Raw genomic sequence first — 24,699 nt, 5'->3', positions numbered from 1 at the left:
TCAAAGATATAATGAAGGTTTTTTGTGTTTGTTTTTTTAAATATGAGGATATGTCCTTGTTCTTCCTAGAAGGAGGATCAACTTCAAACAGAAGGCTTTGTGGGTTTAGGCACCTTGGGAAAAACTCTGTAGGGATACTAAGGTTTAGATTCCTTTTGGGAATGAGAAGACTGAAGGTCTTTATGGTTTGGGAGATCAGAGGACCTTTCGGGGTCAGGAAAGTCTTTCTGGTCTATTTCTAGAGAACGAGACCTGTTCTGTTAAAGACTCCAAGGTATGTTTGTTGGCATCGCTGGACGGAGAGGAAAATCAAATGCTGCTCATGGTTTGTGTAAGCATTTGGGGAAATCCACTTGTTTGACTGCACTCAGTGATTCTGATATTTGTTCAGACTCTCAGTGAATGATGAACAGAAAGTTCCATACCATCAATTCCTAGCAATGACGGTTTCCTAAAATGTATATTGAAATGACTTCTAGATATAATTGTCATTGGGCTAAAGAGAGAAACTCCTTAAATCTGATCAGAACCATGAATTTCTCTCTCCAGGGTCATCAGTCTGGCTATTTTCTTTGTCATTTCCAGGCGACAGAGGGCTGTGTTAGGATCAGTTCCCCACCTTTTCTCTGGGACTTAGGCATCTTCTTTTCTGCTGGTATTCTTCTCTCTATTAGATTATGATGAGTCAGTCAGGATTTTAGAATATAGTCCTGTGACTCCATATGTGCTTAGTGAACATTACATTTTTCTGTGGTACAAGATATTCTGTAGGAAGGTCAGCAATAACTAGGGTTATTTTGGGATAAAGGTGAGCAGGCATCCTTGCCTTAGCCCTTCCGTTTCTATCAGAGTTCATTGCAGACCTTATTTCTGTGTGGGTGGTTCTCTCATTATTTTGATCACCAAATCCCTTTCATATCCCTTACCTGGGGTAACTGAGCCACCAGAAGAGCACAAGAAGACAGCTGTTCCCATTTTCCATTCTCTCTCTTCCCTCCCCCACTAGTCCTTGACCGTGATCATCACGCCATGAGTGCAGATCTCCATGAAGCTGAGTTAAACATTAGACCAAGAAAGTTCTGTAGATGTAGACTCTGCAGCTGATCTAAATCAAGCTGATTTACTTGCCTTTTTACTGTGCTTGCATCAGGCCTCTTTGACTTCAAAAACAGCTCTAACCCGCCCCCCTCTAAGGACACCGGCATGCGATCTTACTTGAGACAGGGCCCCAGGGGCCACTGCTTAGTGTGTAAACTCAAGGGAGTTTGCAGCTCATAGAACATCATGGCAGGCGGAGTGGGAGTTGTAGATTTTTATGCCCTGGGCTTTGAACTTTTTAAGATTCTGAGCATGTGAGTCTAAGATAGAACTATGCAGCCGTTTTTACAGTACTTCTGGGTGTGCCAAAAGGAAGGTGCCTCAGATGGCTCACATGAGAGTTTGCAAGATCTAAATAGATCAGTACTTGGTCTCACTGTACATTTGTGTATTCTTTTATAACATAAATGTATAGTTTTAGCAGTAAATATTTTTCTCTCGTCTTAACTGGTGCCACTCTGTCAGTACTTCCTATATCCCATATATATTTATATGTATATATAAAAAAATGTATATATATAAATACACACACACACACACACACACACACACACATTTATTTATTTAATTTCCCCCTTTGCATCTGTTCCATAAATAGTCGGTGAAGCATGAGACTGTTGATCTTTGGATGTGGGTGTGGGCCCCACACTGGATACAGAGATTACTTAAAAATAAGAAAAAAGGGGCACCTGGGTGGCTCAGTGGGTTAAAGCCTCTGCCTTCGGCTCAGGTCATGATCCCAGGGTCCTGGGATCGAGCCCCGCATCGGGCTCTCTGCTCAGCAGGGAGCCTGCTTCCTCCTCTCTCTCTCTGCCTGCCTCTCTTCCTACTTGTAATTTCTGTCTTTCAAATAAATAAATAAAATCCTTAAAAAAAAATAAGAAAAAATTTTTTTAAAAAAAGAAACAGTGAGGGGCGCCTGGGTGGCTCAGTGGTTTAAAGCCTCTGCCTTTGGCTCAGGTCATGATCTCAGGGTCCTGGGATCGAGCCCCACATCGGGCTCTCTGCTCCGCGGGAGCCTGCTTCCTCCTCTCTCTCTGCCTACCTCTCTGCCTAGTTGTGATTTCTCTCTGTCAAATAAATAAAATATATATATATATATATATATATATATAAAGAAACAGTGAAAAGTCTTAAACTTAAAACAGGGTGTTTTGAATTTGTTTTCAGCCCTCTTGTTCAGGGGCACTGATGGAAGGGGTACATCCTAATGTGAATATAGGCAGCTGTCAGTTGCTCAGGAGCTTGACTGTGTAGTTTGTGAATAACTGTTAATCCTATTATTCCTATTTTAATCCTATTATTCTTGAGTCTTTCTTCTCTTTTTAGCCTGAGCGTCATATAACATAAAATGATTCTGATCTTCTGCTTCTGTATTATTTCTCTATTAGCAGATTTGCTGAGTAGTTTGGTGAATTTAAAAAGGTTGTGGTTAAAATGGTTTCTCCATCTTTTTTTGAAATTGCTTTTTGTACTTTGTGTTATGAAACAAAAATGTAGTGTAATAATGCTGGGATTTAAAGTAGAGACCCCACGCAAGATTTCTGGGGATGATGTCCTGGCTCCTCACTTCCCAGTTTGTGGCTTTGGGTACATTTCTTAGACTTTGTGTGCCTCAGTTTCCACACTACTGAAGTGTTCATAATAATGAAACCCATATCTTGGGTGGTTTTGAAGATTACATAAAGTAATATGTGTAAAGCCCATACAACGTTTAAGTGTTTTCTGCTGTTATTATTATACATACCATGAATATACTTATGTATTTGGCATGCTCCTTTCTCTGCAGGTTTGATATTCCCATCGAATCCTTTGGTTTATTTTCAGAGCATTTGCCTAGTTTTTGACAGTGCTTTCCAAAAATATGATAGTGGTTGTCAAGTGAAAGAATGTACTGATGTCCAAAGGCCTTCTGATTAGTTTGTTGTATTTTATTTCGGAGAAGGGATGGTAGATTCTAATTGAAAGAATGCCAGGTGTTGGAAGTCTTGGTCTTTGCCACTTGTTAGTAGGGACCTTGGTCAAGTCATTTGATCCCCCCAATTCTCAATTTTCCCTCCTGTAAAATGAAAGCACTTGGTTAGATGATTTCTAAGGTTTCTCTACATCTGAAATTCTGTTCTGTTTGTCGATAAGCTATTTCTTCATTTTGGATACAAATGCCACCACATGCCATTTGCTTTTCAAAATGATCAGTTACTGTGGTGTTTTGTGCATACTGAATAAGGTCTCCGTATTTGGTCCCTGAGTCTGAATGTTTGGCCTTTTCAGAATCTCTGAAGGAGGAAAGTGTGTATGGTGCACATCTTTGAGAGGACTAGATTTTTTTTTAAGATTTTATTTATTTGACACAGAGAGAGAACACAAGCATGGGGAGTGGCAGGCAGAGGGAGAAGCAAACTCCCTATGGAGCAGGAAGCCCGATGTGGGAATCGATCCCAGGACCCTGAGATCATGACCTGGCTGAAGGCGGATGCTCAACCGACTGAGCCACCCAGTTGCCCCAGGACTAGATTTTTGAAAGGGGGGATGTTTTATTTAAGATTTTTGACCCTAAAGCAAAAGGGATGATTTGTCTATGGATCATTTGGTTGCCAATACCCACAGTGCACTTCCAGCCCACAGTGATTTGAGCTGGAAGCACTTGAGTTTTAGCTCTAAGAATTAAAAATCAGAAGCAAATGCTTTCTGAGAAGTAAGCTTCTCCTAACTCTTATTGATAAGTGAGGAGAGATATTTCTGCTTTAAATGATCTCTATTCTTTCCTTCTTGGCTAAGTTGTCTTAGCTATCACAAGGAGACGGTTGACAAGAAAAATGTTTAAATAATTGTTTTATGATTGTTATGTTGCTTAATCATCAAGAATGTTTATTGTTTGCTGTTCACTTGCTTTACAAAATTTTCTTCAGCTCATCATTATTATCCTTTGGGGTGTACTAAAAAACAATAATCAATCAGTTAGAAAACCCCAGGGATAAAATAAATTCTAGGACACATTCATTATTTTTTAAAAAGTCATTCATTACTTTTAAAAGGAGTCACTGTGCCTGATCTGTTTAATTTTCTTCTATGATAAAACGAAAGGCCAGAGGATAGAAGAAAAGGGGCAATCCTTACCGCAGTCCAACCTCTCAAATATTCCCTTCAGTATTGTTTGAACGAAGTAAGAGTTGGAAGCAACTGTCTATCATAAAGGTAGAAAAGTGTGGTGAATAGCATGCTAAAATATCTGGTAAGCAAATTAGTTTCCCGATTTATTTCCAGATTCATTATTAATAGCTTAAAATCATTTAATTTTAATTGATATCCCAGAGATTAATGTCTTGGGCTTATTTGATTCAATGGCTCTATTGATCCAAGGGAAAGAATTAAGAATTTATTTACAGATTTTCATATTATCTCACTTTTTTAAAAAGATTTTATTTTATTTATTTATTTGAGAGAAAGAGAGAGGGAAAGAGTGGGGAGGAGGGGGAGGAGAAGAAAATGAAGAGGGACAAGCAGACACCCCATTGAGCTCAGAGCCAGATACAGGGCTCAATCTCATGACCCTGAGATCATGACCTGATCCGAAATCCAGAGTTGGATGCTTAACTGACTGAGCCCCCCAGGCATCCCTAAGTCATCTCACATTTGATCATATTGTTAATGCTTAGAATGTAGGAATGGAATTAAGGTAAAGTTGATAAGGTAGGGAGACACAGCACATGTCTTAGTTGCCATGCTGCACTTTTGTGAACTGCTAGGCTACTGCAGGGTAGAGTGAAGAATAAAACCAAACATCAAAAAGGGCGAGGTAGATAATTGATTTTAAAAAGAAAAGACCACTTTGATGGTCATGTTTAATTATTAGTGAACTGAAAACCAACAGTTTAGTACACAAAACCTCTTCCTAGATGTGCATCTTCCTAGAGTGCCTATGTTATTTTTTAAAAAAATATTGTAACAATTTCTCAAGTCTTATATTGCATTTTATTAATTCTGAGGCACACATTCCCCGCCTTCCACCCCCAACATTTTGCTAAATCTAAAATGGGGCTACGTCTTAAAGCTGATAGCTCTATTGGCAGTTTTTTCCCCCTTAATAGTACATAATCTAATGTTCACTTTTAAAATCATTGGTATCTTAAATTTATTGAAATGAGGTTTTAGGGGAAAATAGGTAAATAATATAAAACTGTATAGGATGAAAAATTGGTTTCCCTTAACAAACTCCCAAGCTATATTCCCCTCTCCACAGGTAGCTGTTTTTAACAATTCAGTGGGTATCCACTCAGACTTTTTTTCCTCTTCATTGACAAACATGGATATTTAGAAAAACTTACTTAAAAATGCACATCTCATATTTCTAATTTTAAAAAGCATGAATAAGAATATAATAAATGGGGATGCCTGGGTGGCTCAGTTGGTTAAGCGGCTGCCTTCGGCTCAGGTCATGATCCCAGCGTCCTGGGATCGAGTCCCACATCAGGCTTCGTGCTCGGCAGGGAGCCTGCTTCTCTCTCTGTCTCTGTCTGCCACTCTGTCTGCCTGTGCTCGCTCTTGCTCTCTCCCTCTGACAAATAAATAAATAAAAATCTAAAAAAAAAAAAAAAGAATATAATAAATGTTGTCCTGTGACTTTTTCTTTCTTCACCGGAAAATGTACCATGGACGTTTTTTCCATATCAGTTTATTCTTTTTCACAAACTGGGTGACATAATGACTGTGTGGTGTGGATTTGCCATAACGAATTTAGCTCACTGATAGATATAGAATATTTCCTGTTTTTCAATCCTGTAGGTAAATGCTACAGTTAACATTCTTATATAGAAATCTACATATGGGGCATTTCTCCAGAATAGCCTTCTGGAAGTGGAATTGCTGAGTTAAATGATTAGCACATTTAAAAATATATACATATATATGTATATATGATTTATATATGTATATGATGCATAAGATATATGTGTGTTTGTGTGTGTATATATATATAGCTTGGTGTGTATTATAAAATATTTTACATTAAAACAAACATCCTTTCATGATTGAGACTAAAAGAAATTAGCTCAAAATGAAATATAAGACTTTGAGGAAGTTTCTTGGTTGTGGGAAGCAGCTTTCGGCTATGTACTCCAGGTTTCATAAGAAGAATTTTTTCTACTCTCTGTTGTAAGAATTGGGTTTTTGAAAACCCACAAAAACTTGTGAAGTTCATCCCTCTTTATTTTATAAATGGAAAAACTGAGGCCCAAAGAGATTAGGCAACTTGTGCAGAATGACCCAGACAATTTATGGTGGAACTGGACCTAGAACACCCTCAAGTCTCTAACCAGAGCCCTGTTCTTTTCATGATGCCAAATGCAAGGGTTTATAACCTAAAAAACTGGAATAACCCATTGAAGGCTGATAGAGTTGTATTATTTGCATGACAGCTTACAAAGCAGTTGGGAGTTGGGAGAATTTCCAAAACAGGGAACAGATTGCTCTCTGACCCCAGTGGTGAGACCTTTATCTACTTGGAATCCAGATTAGAGTCCCAATTTCTTTTAAGCTTTCTTGTTTGATATTGCTTTCTGATATGGTTCAAAGTCCCCAGTTTGATGGATTGAAATGACAACACATCCATAAAACTTAAAAGAACATAAAAGCTCAGTGAATGTCAGAAAGAGGTTTTGTGTTTTAGGGAAATGTTAGAATTTTCATTATTTGTATGCAGGTCTTGATGGTAGTTGCACATGGTTGATACATTTGGCCTTAGCCAAGAGTACCGAAGTTCCATTTTTGTTGTTTTTCTCATTTTTAATTCATCTCCATGAGCTTCCAATTCAGGGAAATGTTTGTATGATTTAGTAGTGATATTTTTAAAAGTAAAAGGGATAGGAATATTTGTAAAAGGCCAAAAGGACTCCAAGTTATGAGTGGGGTTCCATCAGAATCAATCAGAATCCCTACAAAAACCAGCACCCTCAAATTAGGATAACTTGAGAGGTTTACCAGAGGTCGGGGCACCTGGGTGGTTCAGTGGGTTAAGCCTCTGCCTGCAGCTCAGGTCATGATCCCAGGGTCCTGGGATCGAGCCCCACATCGGGCTCTCCACTCAGCAGGGAGCCTCCTTCCTCCCCCCCCCCCCTCTGCCTGTCTCTCTGCCTACTTGTGACCTCTCTCTCTCTGTGTCAAATAATAAAAGAAAAATAATAAAATCTCTCAAATAGCAGAGGTGTAGGTAGGGTAGAAGGAAGCCCCAAGGGATACCACAGGACTCCCAGGGCTGGTAACTGCAGAACTGTTACCACCTTTAGGCCCAACAGGACCGGGAAAGGGCAAAGGCATGGTTATGGGAACCTGGGAGGGCTGAATTCTGTCAAGAAGGCTACCTTGAGATGGATGCAATCTTCCTTGGTGGGAGCAATATAAGCAGCCTACAGGCATCCCACAGGAAGGAAGCCAAGAGATGTATACTCCATTATCATTCTTTTCCCTCACTCTGATTTGTGCTAGGGTTCTGGTTGGCCAAGCACAACCAGAAGCCAGAGAGCAGAGCTTATAGGTCAGCAACACAGTGGAAAAGCAAAGTGTGCTGTGGATTGGGTGTGGGGTGACCTGGAGAGGTAAATGGATGTTGGTTTCACCCACATCACTGATGGGCCCTATCTGACTTACATTGGTGTCAGTAGAAGATAGATGAAACCACACAATATGAAGGCATTCCTAGAACACACTTCTGAAGATGTTAGTGAAGTTCTGAAGGAGCTGCTGTTGGTCGTTTTCCACTGGGCATGTGTTAGCTTTCATATGTCACTAGTTCCACTACAAATGGTGACCGGGATTTTAATTCCTGTAGTGTTTTTTAAAATTTATTTATATATTTTTAGAGATTATTGGTTTAAGAGAGAGAGAGAGAGCAGGGAGAGGAGCAGAGGGAGAGAGACAAGCAGACTCCATGCTGAGTGCAGAGCCTGATGAGGGGCTCAATCCAATGATCCCCAAATTATGACCTGAACCAAAATTAAGAGTTGGATGCCCAACTGATTGAGCTACCTAGGTGCCCCTGTACTGTTTTTTTTAAAATTATTATTAAGATTTGGAGTACTTCCACAAGGTCTAGAAATGGGATAAAATAAAGGGTTTAAATGTTAGTGTTGTGGAGAAAGCTTGTGAAGCTAAGCTATATGGGCTTCCATGATTGCCTTCAAATATGCAAAGGTCTCTGCTGATACTGGGCAGATAGAGAAGACCACGTATCAGACCAGCTTTGGCTCAGCTGTGTCATGACCAGACGAAAATAATTCTTAGGATTTCTCCTAAAGTCAAATAGTGATTCCCACTACAGAAAACAGTGGGAGGGTTGGTGGGAGTAAGGATTAATGTCATGAGATTTTACAGTTCTGACAACAGCCTCCTTATTAAAAGATATATGGACTATGTGGGAGTAGGAAAGTCAAGAGGAGTGTCCCCTCTACAGTGTTGGAAGCAGAACTTGCTTTGGAAGGTGAATGAAGCCCTTGGAAAATATTAACTTGGAGGTCAGACCTTGCCATTTTTAGTAAAGCTAAGCAGACCTTGAGTGTTTCTGTTAAAAAGTCAGCGTTGACTTGTTGCTGGTTATACAGTGTGTAAAATTTGTAAGAATCCATTGAACTGTACACATAGGATATATGCAAGTTTCTGTATGTGTGTTCTATACTTCAATTAGAAATTTGGGGAGTCTCTTTTGGGAAAGCAAATGTTACTAGTGGGATTCTGGGAGCTGGGATTAAGATTGGGAAGGATATAATAAAGGTTCTTGCTTCTGATGGTTAGAACTTGCAAAGTGTAGAAGGCAGTAGATTCATACTCTGACTATGTGCTGGAGTCCCGAGTTAGAAAGAGCACTAATTCTTGACCAGCGGGCTAAGGATGGGACATATGAATCATCACTGGGAGGTGGGAAACCATATCCTTCCAGCGCCCGGACCGGAAGGCTCTCTCGTTGTTTGATGCTCATCTTGGTCTTTTGCTTCATGCCCTCTCTGGGACAGGTTACTACAGTGGGGTTACACACCTGTGTATGGCAAATGCCTCACTTCTCTGAAAACCATGATTTTTAAGGTGAGGAGGACTCTGGGAAGTAGATTTTCTACTCGCCTCTCTGCTGGGTCAGAGCCAAGCTGTTCTCAGGGGTGAGAGCTCGTCCTTCTGCTTGCAGAACCGTGCCAGTACCTCCGTGGAGAGCCAGCTCTCGTGACAGGGAATAAAATGATGATTGCTAGGAGTCTTGGTTGAGGTTTATTGAACTAAGGTTCAGATGTTTTGGGTACGTGGATGTACACAGTCAATAGAGAAGTACTGAGTAAGTCTCTAAGTATATGTAAGGAGCGAGATTAAAGCCAAGCTAGCATACATATTATATGCACGCTGCTTGAATGTTTTCATTTTCAAAATCTACCTGCTTGTAAAATAACATATGTTATTTTTAGAGATTGGTTTCTTATATTATTCTTATAACTCTAATTCTAAATTATTATTAGCATGGAGCGCAGTCTTGCAAGAAAGGCAAGGTGGGTCTTATAACTGAAGTACACTATTACCATTTGTTGTTATAGATGCTTTCGTTAGTGGTAATATGTGAACAGTGTGTGTGTGTGAGAGAGAGAGAGAGAGAAACTCCTTGGATCAAGCTATAATATAAAGAACTATGCAAGATAAAACTCTGATGATTGAATAGTATATTGATAAATATATATTGTTTTGCCCTGGTTTTGAAATATATACTGATATCAAGGCAACTAAAAAGAGGTTGCTCATGCTACATTCCAAACTTAGTATAAATTATCCAAAAAACATTTAAAAGAAGGAAAAATAGAGAAGAATATAAATAAGGTAGAAAAAGGACAAGGAAATGCATAACCTAGCTTCTGTGAAAGTTTTGATTCATATCCCTTTTAACTAAAATATGTTCTGGCTGTAAGATGTGCAACTAGTTGTTAGATTTTTCACTGGAGTGTTGCATTTACATAGAGAAGCTGGCTTTCAAATGCCAGCCAGCAGCCAACTCAAATACTGAAGATTTGTCTAACTCAGTGACTAGTTTAGTAAGAAGATATCTTGAGGACGTTGAGGGGGAGGGCATACATCAGATACCTTGCTCTGGAAACTCAGCCAGAATTCCCTCAGTTGTGATCTATCTGATTCTTAGAGTATTTGAGTTTTCAGTTCTGAATCTAGGGTTTGCAAAGATGCTGTGAGCACAAAACTTCCCTTTTGCATACTTAATGGAAAATGGATAGTTTCAAAGCTCCAGAATGACTTCCTGGAGGAAACTTGAGGGTATTTAGTAGACTCTGGCTATAAACTATGAGCATTTCTGAGAAGCGTAAGAGGTGTCCATTATCCCATAAGCATGTAGGGAGAAATGTTTATGGAAACATTTCTTGATATACTGGTTGAACCTTCCTCTGGGTCCTGAGTCTCCAACGTTTTGGACCTTTCTGCTATGCTGAGGACAGATCAGACACGGATAGGCATTCCTCCTCATTGTACCTATTTTTCAGTTTCAAGGATCCTTTTTTTTTTTTTTTTTTGTAGTTCACACATGGTGTTTGGCAGAGCACAGTATGAGGAAAATTATTTGCAGTGGGTAATTAGGAGCTGTTGAAAGATTTTTAAACTGGAGAGGTGTGATCAGATACCTATTGGTCAGAGTGGAAGATGGATTTGAGGAGGGAGAATTCAGGCAGGGAGTCCAATTAGAAAGCTGTTGAAATAGTGCAGGTGTGAGGTGGCGTAGGCCTCAAGTAGGGCAGTAGCAGTGGGAATAGAGAGGAGGAGGTGAACTGAGAAATATTTAAGTCATCAGTGCAGCAGGTTTCATGACTAATTAGCTTAGGAAGGGAAGGGAGTCTGGAACGAGCCCCTCCACGGCTGGCTTGGGTGGCGGACAGGGTGTTGGTGCCGCTGAGATTGGCAAACTAGGCCATTTCTTCTGATGTCTTTTGAACTGACCCAGGGGAGCTCAGGTTAGAAGCAGGGTCCAGGTTCTGAAGTTTTCAATCCTTCAGCTGTTGGTCTTGATTCCTGGCTAAGAAAACTGCTGGCTTCATCCCAAGGTCATGAAGTAGTTTTGTTCTAGACAGCCTCAGTGACCCTCAGTGACAAGAAACTGGCTGTAGAATAATTATGTTCTAGCTCTATGCTTCCTGGCCCCGTACCCATCTTCCTGTACCCTACCATGCGTATTGGAAAACCATAGAGGAAACATGCTCTCTGTCTTGAGGAACTTTGCAGCAAAGAATCTTCAAATTGATTTTTAATCGTCCTTTTTCTCAATAAATAAGTATTATTCCAAGTAGCAACTAGATTATAAAAAAGGGCATTTGGGATATTGCTTAGATCCTAATCAGAAAAAAAAAACTATTAAAAAAACTTATTGTCTTATATGTTTCTTTTTCTATTAAGGAGTAGAAGGTCATATTATTTTTCCAGAGTATCTCTATCTTTTAATCTTGGTAGATGACTCCTAACCATTAATTAATTAATTTTTATTAATACATAATGTATTATTTGCCCCAGGGGTACAGGTCTGTGAATCATCAGGCTTACACATTTCACAGCACTCACCATAGCACATACCCTCCCTAATGTCCATAACCCAGCCACCCTCTCCCTACCCCCCACCCCCACCCCTCAGCAACCCTCTGTTTTTTTTTCGTGAGATTAAGAGCCTCTTATGGTTTGTCTCCTTCCCAATCCCATCTTTCTAACCATTAATTTGATATGCTCCTTGATATATATGAAAAAAATGATCCCCTAGACAAATAAGTTTGGTAATAACCACATTCTATGTCCCGTTCTCAAAGATTCCCAGCACACAATAGAGCCCTAAAGTCTCTTAACATTTTGAAATAAGGAAACCAATTAAATTTCGTTTAACCCAAAGATACCGTAAACTTACTGGATCTCAGAACCCATTTCCCCCACCTGCCCTCCACCCCGAGGAATACCTATTAACTTCTTGAAGAGCTAGTATGCTGCAGAATTCAGTGGAGGAAATGCTGTTCAGGTTATTTATGTCAGCCTTATTTCCTGGAAACATTCTCAGTCTTAAATTGGGTGGACTTTGTGGGCTGGAATGGACTTTACGTTAGAAAAATATATGTGTTTCCAGGGCCTTCTTCTCAGAGACTTTGATTCAGTTGGTTTGGGATGGGGCTTAGGCTTTGCTCTATCACTCTACCCTCGCAAGATGGTTTCCGTGTAAGTCTTTCAGCAGTTTGGTGACAGCACACAGCACTTACAGTGTCCGTTTTCTTTTAGGCCCCCATTAAATGTCTTATTGTCTTCTGGAATGGCAAGCACTTGGAAGTAGGAATGACTTTCTTACTCATCTCCCTACCCTTGCATAGCTTTACGTACCGTGCATGCATGTCCCTAGACAGGCACTCAATAAATAGCTGCTGGAATGAATTGAAATTCGATAACCCTAACTCCTCCAGAAACAGAGAGGGACCCAAGAAATGGTCAGAAATGATTGAATGTTATGTATTTGTCAGGGATTCCCAAGAGATATATGTAGATATACGTCTCTCTCTGTATCTATATCTGTGTCTATATCTATATCGATACGTAGTTACAGTTATAGTAGTTATATATATCCATGATCAGCCACACTATGATTTCTTCTTTGAAAAGTAAAAGTAAATTTTTCAAAGATTTTATTTGAGAGAGAGGCAGTGACAGAGATAATGAGAGAGAGTACAAGCGCAGAGGAGAGGGAGAAGTGGGCTCCCACCGAGCAGGGAGCCCAACGTGGGACTCAATCCCAGGACCTTCGGATTATGACCTGAGCCAAAGGCAGATGCTTAACTCACTGAGCCACCCAGGCGCCCCAAAAGTAAATTTTAAGATGGAAGCTAGCAGACTTAGGAAATTAAAACGTCTTTATATTTGAAAGAGCTGGAGTGTGATCAGGGAAACTCAGTTTTCTCTCCTGATTATTTCCAACAGGACTATGTTGGTTGTAAACATACTGGTGACACTAAGCCCCCTCCCATGTTAGACTCCCTACATTCTCTCTTAACAGTTTGCTTTTAAGTAACAACCTTATTCCCTAGGATCCAGCAATTGCACTATTAGGTATTTACACAAAGGATACAAAAATACAGATCCAAAGGGGCACACGCATGCTGATGTTTATAGCAGCATTATCAACAATAGCCAAACTATGGAAAGAGTCCAAGTGCCCACTGACAGATAAATGGATAAAGAAGTTGTGGTATGTATATGTGTGTGTGTGTGTGTATATATATATATATATATATATATCATATAATGTATATCATATATATCATATAAAATATATAAAAATATATATAATGGACTATTACTCGGCCATCAAAAAGAACGAAATCTTACCCTCTGCAGTAATGTGAATGGAGCTAGAGTGTATTATGCTAAGTGAAATAAGTCACAGAAAGACAGATACCATACGATCTTACTCATATGTGGAATTTAAGAAGGAAAACAGTTAAACATAAGGGAAGGGGGGAAGGGAGAGAGGGAAACAAACTATAAGAGACTCTTAATGATAGAGAACAGACTGAGGGTTGATGGGGGCGGGAAACGGGCTGGATGGGTGATGGGCATTAAAGAGGGCACTTGTGATGAGCACTGGGTGTTGTATATAAGTGACGATTTGCTGTATTCTACCCCAAAAACCAATATTGCCCTGTATGTTAGCTAAGTAAAATTTAAACTAAAAAGATAAATAATAGCCTTATTGAGCTATAACTTACATACATACCATACAATTCACCCATTTAAAGTGTACAGTTCAGTGGTTTTAGTATATTTGCAGAATTGTGCACAGTCGATTTCAGAACATTTTAATCACACCAGAGAGAAATCACTCACACATTAGCAGTCATTCCCATTTCCCGCCAATGTTCTCAGCCCTGGGCTGTCTCTGTGGATTGACCTGTTCTGGATATTTTGTACCTGTGGAACCTGTCATACAATATGTGGCCTTTTGTGACTGGCTTCTTTTGCTTAACATAGTGTTTTCAGGCTTCTGTTATAGCATGTATCAGCATTTCATTCCTTTTTATTGCCACATAATATTCTGTTTTATGGATATAACATTTTATTTATCTACCTGTTCATGGAAATTTAGGTTGTTCTCACTTTCTGGCGGTTATGAATAATGTTGCTATGAACATTGGTGACAAGTTTGTGTGTGTACATGGAACTTAACAGTTTCTTGACCACCTTAAAATGTAAGCCATTTTTAATCATTTGAGATATACTAAAGATACATGGAAGAATCAAGGTATTATAGAATCCTACTTCCCTGACCTAGATGGCCATATCTCAGCCATTTCCATGTAACCCTGCTCTAGTCAGTGTGGTTCTCTCAGAGTTGTATGAGTAAACGGTGCTCAATCTCAAGTACAAGAGCTGTGGACATCATCCTCTCCTTTTGGAGAGCTCTTTTCTGCACCCCCCTTTATAGCTTTTGTACTGTACAAGGTCCAACACTTATTCTACTTTGTGAGGCTGTTCCCAGCATTTCCAAATCTTCTGAATTCAAATAGCAACATCTACCCCGATCACTGGGCCTTAAGACCTCCTGGCACCGTGTATGGCTGGTTCACTGTTCCATGTGTCTGTGTCTTATCTCCACATACACAAGGTGCTGGAAGACTAGGACCAAGTCCCTTCATTCTTTTGTACCTCCCTTGCTTTAACCCCAGCTACACCAGGGGTAAGAGAGAAATTGATACTGAATCAGTGAATGGGTGCCATAGCTCAAAGCTTCCATGACATTGATGTTCCCAGTGCCTAGTAAAATAGGACTGGATTGCACCAACCAGTGAGAAATGATGAGAGTCATCAATTAAACCAGGTGCAGCTCTGAAATAGTGAGGGGCTCATTGAAAGAGCTGCTGACTTGTCACAGAAAATGCTGAAAGGCATTCTGAGTAGAAAGAATCCTGTCTGAACATCATATATTCTCTTCATTTCTTTGCAAGGACATGTTCAGGGACATTGTCTTGAAAATAAGATCCTTGCAACTTCGTCTCTTTTATTTCCAAGCTCAGATCATAATTTAGCAACTCTGTCATTATCAGAACCATTATGTCTGTGATGGTCAAATCCGAAATTTCTGTGACTTCACAAATGAGGTCAGCTGAGTGAGCCCCGCATAAATGGACCTTCTTATGTTAATCTATAAATCCAAATGAAAACGAATAAAAATTACAGGAAATCCAACAGAAAGAATAATTTGAAACAGAATAAAGAGATTTTAGTTTTTCCTGCACTTGGCAATGAAAATTTGAACCATTTTCCTATAAAATCCATTCCTCAGGTATTTCTCAATAGATGAGAGTATTAAACAAATTATCCCAGTTCTTTTTTTACATGTTGATTATGAAAAGGTCCATGGAAATAATTCTGCCGAAATAAAATTACTCTATCAGTTCATAGCCTTATTTTTTTGTGTGACATTGGCAAGAACTCTAGGGACTTGGGTGGCAGCGGTTGGTCAATTGCTACCCTGGGACTTACTACTTTGGGCCATCCTGATTGAGGTAAAACAATGGTAGATTCCTTCAGCAGGATGTGTCTTTGGATCCTCTGGCTCATTCATATAAAGACAAGGTCATCTGGATGTCTGGCTTCCTGACGTTCTTACTGTGCAAAATTAAGGCATCACTTTAATCTTAGACCCATCTATCGGTGCCCTTTGTGCAGGGCCAGTAAGTAAATCAGGGTGTTACTAAAGAATTATTTACAGACATGATTTTTTTGTGAGCATCTAAACAAAGAGGTAGTACCTGTGCAATCTGACGGCGTACTAGGGTGGTACCTGTTGTTAGAGGAATAGAAATAGCTGTGCCCAGTAAGAAAATGCTTAGGGAAGTCCAGAGGACCAGATTTATGTACATGAAACAACCAGGAGGGACCATAAAATAATGGGTTAAGCTTTATTTTTGCAAAAAGAATTGGATTCATCACAGTGGTTGCCATTTATAAACTGTTGGGATTTGGACAAATTGTTTACCTCCCTGAGTCTATCTCCTTATTCATATGATGAGGATAATAATATCCTTACATGGCTATTGTGGTGATGAAATCAATTTGGAGAACATATGTAAAGAGCTAAACAAAGTTCCTTGACACAGAGTAGCTTAATGAAGTTTAAATATTATTATTATTAATTAGAAGACAGCTTAGGATGACTGAAATCAGGTTTAGGAGGTTTGGTACAGAGTCTAAACCCAAAAAGAATTGGGAATTGTAGAAAGGCTTTGGAGGCGTGGGACTCATCTGTATAATTTCATAAAAGGGATACTGTTTAAGTAGACCACTGTAGCCATGATATAGTTACCATGCGTTGTGGGCCAGAATTGTTCTAAATGCTCTACATGGATTCCTTCCATTAATTTTCACAACTACCTTATGATGCAGATACTTTTGCCATTCATTTTCTAGGCATAGAAAATGTTCAGTGATTTGTCCAAGGTCATGGTAAACGGTAGAGCCAGGATTCGAATCCAAGTGTCTGACTCAGAGCCTCTTTCTGAAATGGGGAAGCGAGGGGTTAGGGTAGTTAGATGGATGTTTTGCGGGGGGTGGGGGTCATGCAGATCAAATGAAGAAACAGAACAACAGAAGAAAGAATAAGCAAGCACTGGCAGACCAATACGGAGGGAGACATGCTAGTGATTGGGTATGGCCTTTGGACCCAAGCATCCCGACTGATCTGTAGGCAGCAGAGAGGTGGAGCCCCTCAAGGAGAGCTTCCTTTGCACCTGGAGGAGTCCTGGGAACATGGTGGTCTCACGCTGCTGCATCTCTTCCCTGTTTGACTTCCTAGTGATGATGCCTGAGCCTCTTAATGTACATTTCCTGTGTCTACTGGGGCGTCTCTTCATTTTCTTAAGTTTAGGGCAAAAATTGCATTGCAGTACCCCGTGTAATATGCAGTTTCTGCTCTAAACATACCCTGTCCTCTCTTCTCCACGAGCCATGCATTCATTCAGCCATGGATGCGTTCAGCCAGGTCTGCAGCCTTGAAGACTGTGCTTGCAAAACGCTGAGCAAAGCCAGAAGCCGTTTTTCATCTTTCTCACACAATTCCCTGAAATTTACCCTCTATTCCTAGGAATATAAATGTTTCAAATGTTTTTGAGAGCAATGCCAGAATGTGAATCAACTACATCACTAAACATGCTGTTAGCGCAGCTGACACCCACCCTCCCATAGCAATCCTTTTTTCAATGAAGACATCAGGCATTGATTTGCATTCTGGTGCACACTCCTATCTCCTTTGGGGGCCTTGAAGTCCTGGGCGAGCTGCTTTGGAGGTCCTTTTTTTGGAGCAAGTTATTAGTTTTAAACATACCTGGTGCACATTTACACTTCCTATGGGCTTTCTTGTTCAGTGTCTGGGAAACAGGATCCTTTTTGCCATCCTCCTGGGAGATCATCTGTCTACAGAAGCGAGGTGTGGTGAGGGGACAGGAGAAAGAGGAGGCTCCCAGGCAAGGGGGACCTTCAAAGATCTTTCCCATTTTCCAGCCCGTGCTTGCCCTCGTCTGGGTTGTACTTAGAGCTGTAAGAGGGGTCTGTGTTTGACAGAAACAGTGACGCCCAGAATCCTATTTCTACCTTCCTCTTCCAAAGAACAGTCACTTTCCATTGAAAGCTTACTATGAACCCTGGGTTATTTGAGGGCTGGTCCATGTGTTACTTGCACAGCACACAGACGGGGCCTACCTGGTGTCCATTCTGTTTGGATTGCTTATTTCAGTACTTATTCTGGTTAGCTGGCCTTGATATCATACCAGTCATCAAACAATTTGAATATCACCCTGCATTTTCTGAATATGTCACATGACATTTGTCATTTAGTTCTCCCAAGAGCCGGTGAGATAGGTTGTATCATCCCTATTTTACAGACAAAGAAACTGAGGCACAGAGAGAGGTAATAACTTCTGGCGGTCATACAGTATCCACATACGTAGCCAGAGCCTCTGGGCCCTCTTAGTGTGCAATGCTGTTTTCCAAGCTCTAGAAAGTCCTTTTTCAGTTCTCAGTGAGCCCAAGTCAGGTAGTGCTGCTTTGTTTAGTAGACGAGGTCTCTCAGAATGCCTCCTTCCCGAAGGCAGGAGGAGGGAGGTTAATCAGCTTTCTTGGGCACAGCACCCCAGCTTCCTCATGAGTTTTTTCTCATAGGGAGTAACAGAGGCACAGCCACAGCAGAAGCCAAACTGTAGTCCGCCAGCATCTGTCGAGCCTCTCACTGCGGCCTGCTGCCTGTGTTTCTGCGATGGGGCTTAGCATTCTTCCCATGCATGGACTTCATCCTGTTGTCCTGATTCGTGATACGCATTGCATTCTTTCAACTATCAGATTCCGCCATTTGAAGGAGCAAACTGGAACCTGTGCTCGCTGACCTCCCTAGTTCTGCCAGCTCCTCTGAACTCTCAGCGTCCATAAGGGAAATTGAAAAATGCCGTCGCCTGTGCTGGGTGCCAGCTCCAGAGGACCTGCTCTGGCCAACTCCAGCCTATAACGCTTCAGTCACCAGGAGACTGATTAGAGGGGAAGAGGGTGGAAGAGGAGGAAGGGTGACACTGGGGCATTGGGTTCAAAAACAGTTTTTAAAAATTGAGGTGAAATTCATGTACTATAAAACTTACCATTTTAAGGTGAACAATTCAGTGGCCTGTAGTCCATTCATAATCTCATGGAACCACCACGTCTGTCTAGTTGCAAAGCATTTTCATCATTCCAGAGAAAACCTAGTATCCATCAAGCAATTATCCTCCACTCCTCCTCCCTCTTTCCACCCTGAGCATCCAGTCTTTCTGTTTCCATGGACCTGCTTATTTGGATATGTCACACGCATGGAGCCATACAACATGTGACCTGGCTTCACTTCGGCATAACTTCTGAGATTCATTTCTGAGATTTCATCTATATTATTTCATACTTCATTTTTATGGCTAAGTAATATTCCATCGTATGGATATACCATGTTCATCTGTTGATGGACATTTGGGCAATTTCCCCCTTTTGTTGCTAGGAGCATTTTCATGTAAGTATTTGTTTAAATACCTCTTTTCAGTTCTAGATCCAGAAGTAGAATTGCTGAGTCAAAGGTTAATTCTGTGTTTAGCTTTTGAGGAAATGCCAAGCTGTCTTCCACAGGGTCATTACTTTTGAGGAGAACTTTAGGGCAGACATCATGAAGACAGAAAAGAACATATGACTCTGTCACAGCAGAAAGTCTATGCGTCTTAAAATCAGGCCAAAAACATGCAGCAGGATGTCTTCTAGATATCAGTATTGAGCAATAAAAAAATATAACTGTATACCCATGGAATAGAGAGTTTCTTATGTCTCCACAGTCCATCTCCCACTGGGATTATTGAGACGACCTCTTCCCTGGTTGCTCTCCCTCTGCTATTGTCCATTTCCAGTCCTTCCCTCGGAATGGTGTGCTTTCAGAATTATCTGTTAAAATGCAAACCTCCTTTGTTACTCGCCTGGTTAAAATCCTTAAATGGTTCACCATGGCCTTCAGAATACATTGCAGATTTCCTTCCTGGGCACGTCAGGACCTCGACCCACCGGCCCCTGCTGGGGTCTTTAGCTTCAGCTTCCCCCTCCCTCCCACTTGGCCTTACACTTGGCCACACCCCCTACTTGTGGGTCCCCAAGTGGGCAAGCTCTCACATCCCTTTTTGCCTCCACACATGTTCTCTCCTTCGCCCACAGGGCTAACGGTCAATTCTCCTCAAGCTCAAACACCTTATCCTGCCAGAGTCCCTCATGACTCCCCAGTTTGCACTTTTGATACTCTCCACTGTATTTTAATTGCTTCCTTAGGTGTTTTACTAGGCTCTGCGAGGACAGGAACTGTTACTCTGTTTAGTTTATCATGTGTCTCAAACACCTACAGCAGTGCTTGGCACGAATGAGCTCTCAAAATAGATGTCTGAACAAAACTAGGGAAGGCAGAGTGTTAGCTAGGTCATGGTTGCCTAGCCTCAAAAAACTGCATTCATTTATTCTATAAATTTCAAACTTACTACATAAGAACATGTGCTTACATATTGCAGGGGGTGGTGGGGAAGCAGTAGGGAGGCTGGAGATGTGAAGGGCTTCCGGTCTTGGAGTGAATGCCTCTCTGGTCTCACCCCATTCCATGCCCATTGTGCACTGTGGCCAGGGGGCAGAGGTAATGGTATTTTCCGAATCTCTGAGGGTACAAGACACTTGGCAGGAATAGCTGCTTTCATTAGTCCTATCATTTTTCATCTGTTTTTAGGACCTTTGGGTCAGAGCACATAAAGGGACATTTGAGATCAAAGTGGGAGTGGCTGTCCTCTGCTCAGCCTAAGCGTCTGCTCTTTGCTTATAAAGCACACATTACATAATTTGTACTTTGCAAGCAGCTGCTAGGTGATGCCCCTACCTTCTGGCTCTGCAGCCAGACAGGAAAGGCTCACTTAGGAAATGGTGGCGTGGGGCTAGGAAGGCTTTTTAATTTCAGGTCTCTACAGAGGAAATGACAGCAGGTTCATTCCTGATTTCTCCTAAGGGACTTTTAAACAGCCGATCCAAATGTGATAAATGCACTAATGACACTATTATCTGTACCTACATTGCTTTACGTGTGCCCCAGACTGAAGGCCCAAGAAAGCCTCCTGGTGAACCACTCGTCTCCTAGAGGCCTGAATCCCTCACCCGCCTCTGGCACCCACAGCCAGGAAAAGACTCCTTCATATACCACTTCTTTGCTTTCATTGGCCTTTTTTTCCCTTTTAAGTCTACTGCTGCTTGTTTTTATAAATCAGGGACAAGTCAGCCAACAATTAGTCATTCTCATAACCTGATTAAAATCTCATCTCCTATGTCTCTCTGCTGGGCTCTGTGTTAGGGCAGGTGTGTGTGGAAAGTGCAGGGTGGGCTCAGAGAAGGAGAGGAGAGCAGGCAAGTACTTGCTCCCAATTAGAAGCCTCTACTACCAGAGCCAGAAGACCTCATAACTTTTTGCAATTCGGGGAATCTTTTCCTTAAGGGAGCCCTGCAGTAAATGTTTCCAGAAGCACCTTTGAAAAGTGCATCAACATTTCCAGGCCACTCGGGAACCGTTTCTAAAGTTGTAGAGTTTATGTGTGACCCAGAACCCCTGCAGCAGTGATTGTTAAGGTATGGTCCTCAAACCACAGTGGAATCACCTGGAAAGCTGGTTAGGAAGGCAGCTTCTGGAACTCCATTCAGGATCCACTAGGGGCAGCAAGGAGCACCATCTTTAAACAGATTTTTTGTTTTTTTTGTGTGTGTGGTTTTTTTTTTTTTTTTAAGATTTTATTTACTTATTTGACAGACAAGGAGGCAGAGAGGCAGGCAGAGACAGAGGAGAAAGCAGGCTCCCCGCTGAGCGGAGAGCCCGATGCGGGGCTCGATCCCAGGACTCTGGGATCATGACCTGAGCTGAAAGCAGAGGCTTTAACCCACTGAGCCACCCAGGCACCCCAGCACCATCTTTAAAAAGCCCCGGAACCACAGTCTTGCCAGTTTAGAGAGTGGCGCACGTTCAAAGGCAAGCTCCAGGCATCTCTTGGCACACCTCCAGAGCTCCTTCCCTGTTGACTCACCTGGGTGACCCCGTCATCCAGGATGACACGACCAGCAGCACAGCTCCTGCTGCCGGCTGTAGTGAGCACTTCTGGAGATCGGATTGAATCCATTCTTTTCAGCCGCATTGCTTTTTCTGATGACTGCTCTTTTCTTCACAATCACCACACACACAATGTTTTTCATCCAGTGTCTCTCTTTAGGGGATTGGACTGAAGTCAAATCTCAGGCTGTGAGCACATGTCACACCAGGATTTGTGGCACAGGGCACCAGGCTTTATTCGGATTTTGTTTTCTCAAGGGCTCAGAATCACCACGGTCCTTCAGAGGCATAATCTCATTTTCCATAAGGATCCAGGGAAGGGATCCTTACAACTATGCTAACGTACCCTCCACCTAAGGATGGTTTCTGATAAAACAGAGAATGAGAAACTGCGTATCTCTGGGACTGTTGTCTTCTTCTTTCTTTCTCTCCTCCTTGCTTGGTATGCCTGCCCCCTTTCTGCCTCCTCCTGCCCGCTGCCTGATGCCCTCCTAGAGCACGAGGCTATCCAGGATACCCCCTGAAGCTCCCATCTTTTTCTGACTGCTGATTGCCTATCAGAACTTAACTGTCCTGTGGCTGCTGTTCTCAGCATTTTGCTCCCTAAGTTGAAGATCTAGTTGTAAAATGTTAAACAATGTGATGGTTTAAGCTGGCCCAGCCTCTCTCTGATGACATTTGCATCTCAGTAGCAATCTCAGTGAAGTGAACTTGTAGGAATTTGAGGTCCCTTAGGTTGAGCCCATCCCAGTTTGCCTGGGATTAACCTGCAGGTCCCAGGCACATCGCAGGTGAGTCCCAGGCACATCGCAGGTGCGTCCCAGGCAAACCAGGAAGACTGGTCTCTGAAGCCTCATTGGGGAGCTGTTTTATAACAACAATAACAGCGTTAGCAGTAATACTAGCTAATATTTGTATGGTACTCTGTGCCAGGTGCTAATTCTAAATTCTTCACCTGTACTAACTCATTTATTCATTATTTGCTATAGATTATAACAAATCTATGGATGTAGACTATCATTATCCCCATTCTGAAGATGGGGAAACTGAGGTACAGACACATATACCCAAGTTCATGCAGGAGAGGGGGCTTTCTGGAATTCCTTAAGTTCCCAGCCACATGTCTGCTTGTTTTACCTCTGTGGAAGGCCACCTGTAAGAGGTAGTGGTGGGATAAAATTGCCTTTGAAACCTGAGTATTTTCTGTTAATTCTGTGCCTTTCCTTTTGATGAGTTTTCAGTTTGGTGGGAAAGTTGAAAAATTGTTTGAACACACAAATTCATCAAGGCCCCTGCAGAATATTACGTGGTGCTTGCAGTCTGGGTTTCTCTGTTAGAAGAACTTCTAGTAAATATTGAATTCAGCCTCAGGTTGTTGACCGCGGAGCAGAAGCAAGATCTAAAATAGGCCTGTGATGGGACGCCTGGGTGGCTCAGTCAGTTAAGCTCCTGCCTTCGGCTCAGGTCATGATCCCAGGGTCCTGGGATCGAGTCCTACATCGGGCTCCTTGCTCAGCAGGGAGACTGCTTCTCTCTCTGACTCTGCCTGCCACAATGCCTGCTTGTTCTCTCTCTCTCTGATATAAATAAATAAATAAAATCTTTTAAAAAATACTAAGTAGGCCTGTGATCTGGGTGTTCATCTGTTTGGCTTGTCATGACAAAATACCACTTAAGCAAGGGATATTTAGTTTCTTACAGTTCTAGAGGCTGAAGTCCAAAGTCAGGGTACCTTATTTGGTTGGTTGGTTTCTAGTTAGACTTCTCAGACTGGCATATAAATAGCCACATGCTCCCGGTGTCCTCACACGGCATTTTCTCTGTCCAGGGACATTCCTGATCCGTCTTCCTCTTCCTCTAAGGACACAAGTCCTGTTGGATTAAGGCTCCACACTTAGGGCTTCGGTTAACCTTATTTCTCTCATTATCATTATTATTTTTAAAGATTTTATTTATTTATTTGACAGAGATCACAAGTAGGCAGAGAGGCAGGCAGAGAGAGAGGAAGGGAAGTAGGCTCCCCCTGAGCAGAGAGCCCAATGTGGGGTTCAATCCCAGGACGCTGGGATCATGACCTGAGCCGAAAGCAGAGGTTTTAACCCACTGATCCACCCAGATACCCCTATTTCCCTCATTATTAAAATCTTTTTCTCCAAATATATTAGGGGTTAGGGCTTCAACATGTGATTTTGTGAGGTGGGGGGGACACAACTCACTGCATAACAATCTCTAAGGCAGACCTGACTCTAGGGTTTGGTTCTGTCACTGGTTTGCTTCATGAGTAACAGATAGTTCTAAAACTTCTTAAACTGGTAATTCTGTACAGTAAGCAGATAAAATGTTTCTGTTCAGTGGAGAACATGGTATAGTCTAACTCGGGCTCATCTTGCTTATGCTTAGGGTCCTCAAATCTGTAACTCAGACTGTGGGTTGTTACCATTGAGTACATATGTATTTGTCTAACTGGCGCTCATGGCCATCTGACGTATAAAATGGTTATTGTGGAGGAATATTCTATGGGGAGCAGAGGTATTGTAGAGTGACAGAATGGGAGGCTTGTCCACCGTAAACTGCTTCTTCCACTGCTGGTGGTCTTGGCACATCCGATCTTGGACCAAGAACAGCTGTGTTTGGCACATCTGCTCCCCTGCACCCCCCCCAACCCCCAACTACCTTCATAGTTTTCATGACACATGTTGTCCAGGGTCTCCTGCTCCTCTGGTCCTTCCTCTGTTACCTTTGCTGCCTTTTCTTCCACTATGGAATCTCCTGCACTTACTCTTTCCTAAGATTTATTTTAGACCTTGATCTTTTTTCTTGTTTTATTCCTGGAGATCATCTGTTTCATGGCTTCAGCCATCATCTTCATTCTAATGTCTCCAGTCTTTAGCTCTGTCTGTGGTTTATCATCCAGTCTCTAGTATCACAGCTCCAATTGTCTACCA

At 41.7% G+C, this 24,699-nt stretch overlaps 1 protein-coding gene across 5 annotated transcripts in view; it reads left to right on the top strand.

Annotated features, from left to right (window-relative positions):
• CACNB4 (calcium voltage-gated channel auxiliary subunit beta 4) overlaps window positions 1–24,699 on the top strand; it is a 248,781-nt gene that overhangs the window by 115,492 nt on the left and 108,590 nt on the right. The gene's annotated exons all lie outside the window — the stretch shown is intronic.

This window comes from Meles meles, chromosome 9 (assembly GCF_922984935.1).
Source record: "Meles meles chromosome 9, mMelMel3.1 paternal haplotype, whole genome shotgun sequence".
NCBI lineage: Eukaryota > Metazoa > Chordata > Mammalia > Carnivora > Mustelidae > Meles > Meles meles.
The sequence above is the reverse complement of the archived record's forward strand: the minus strand, read 5'-3'. Positions and strand labels throughout refer to the sequence as shown.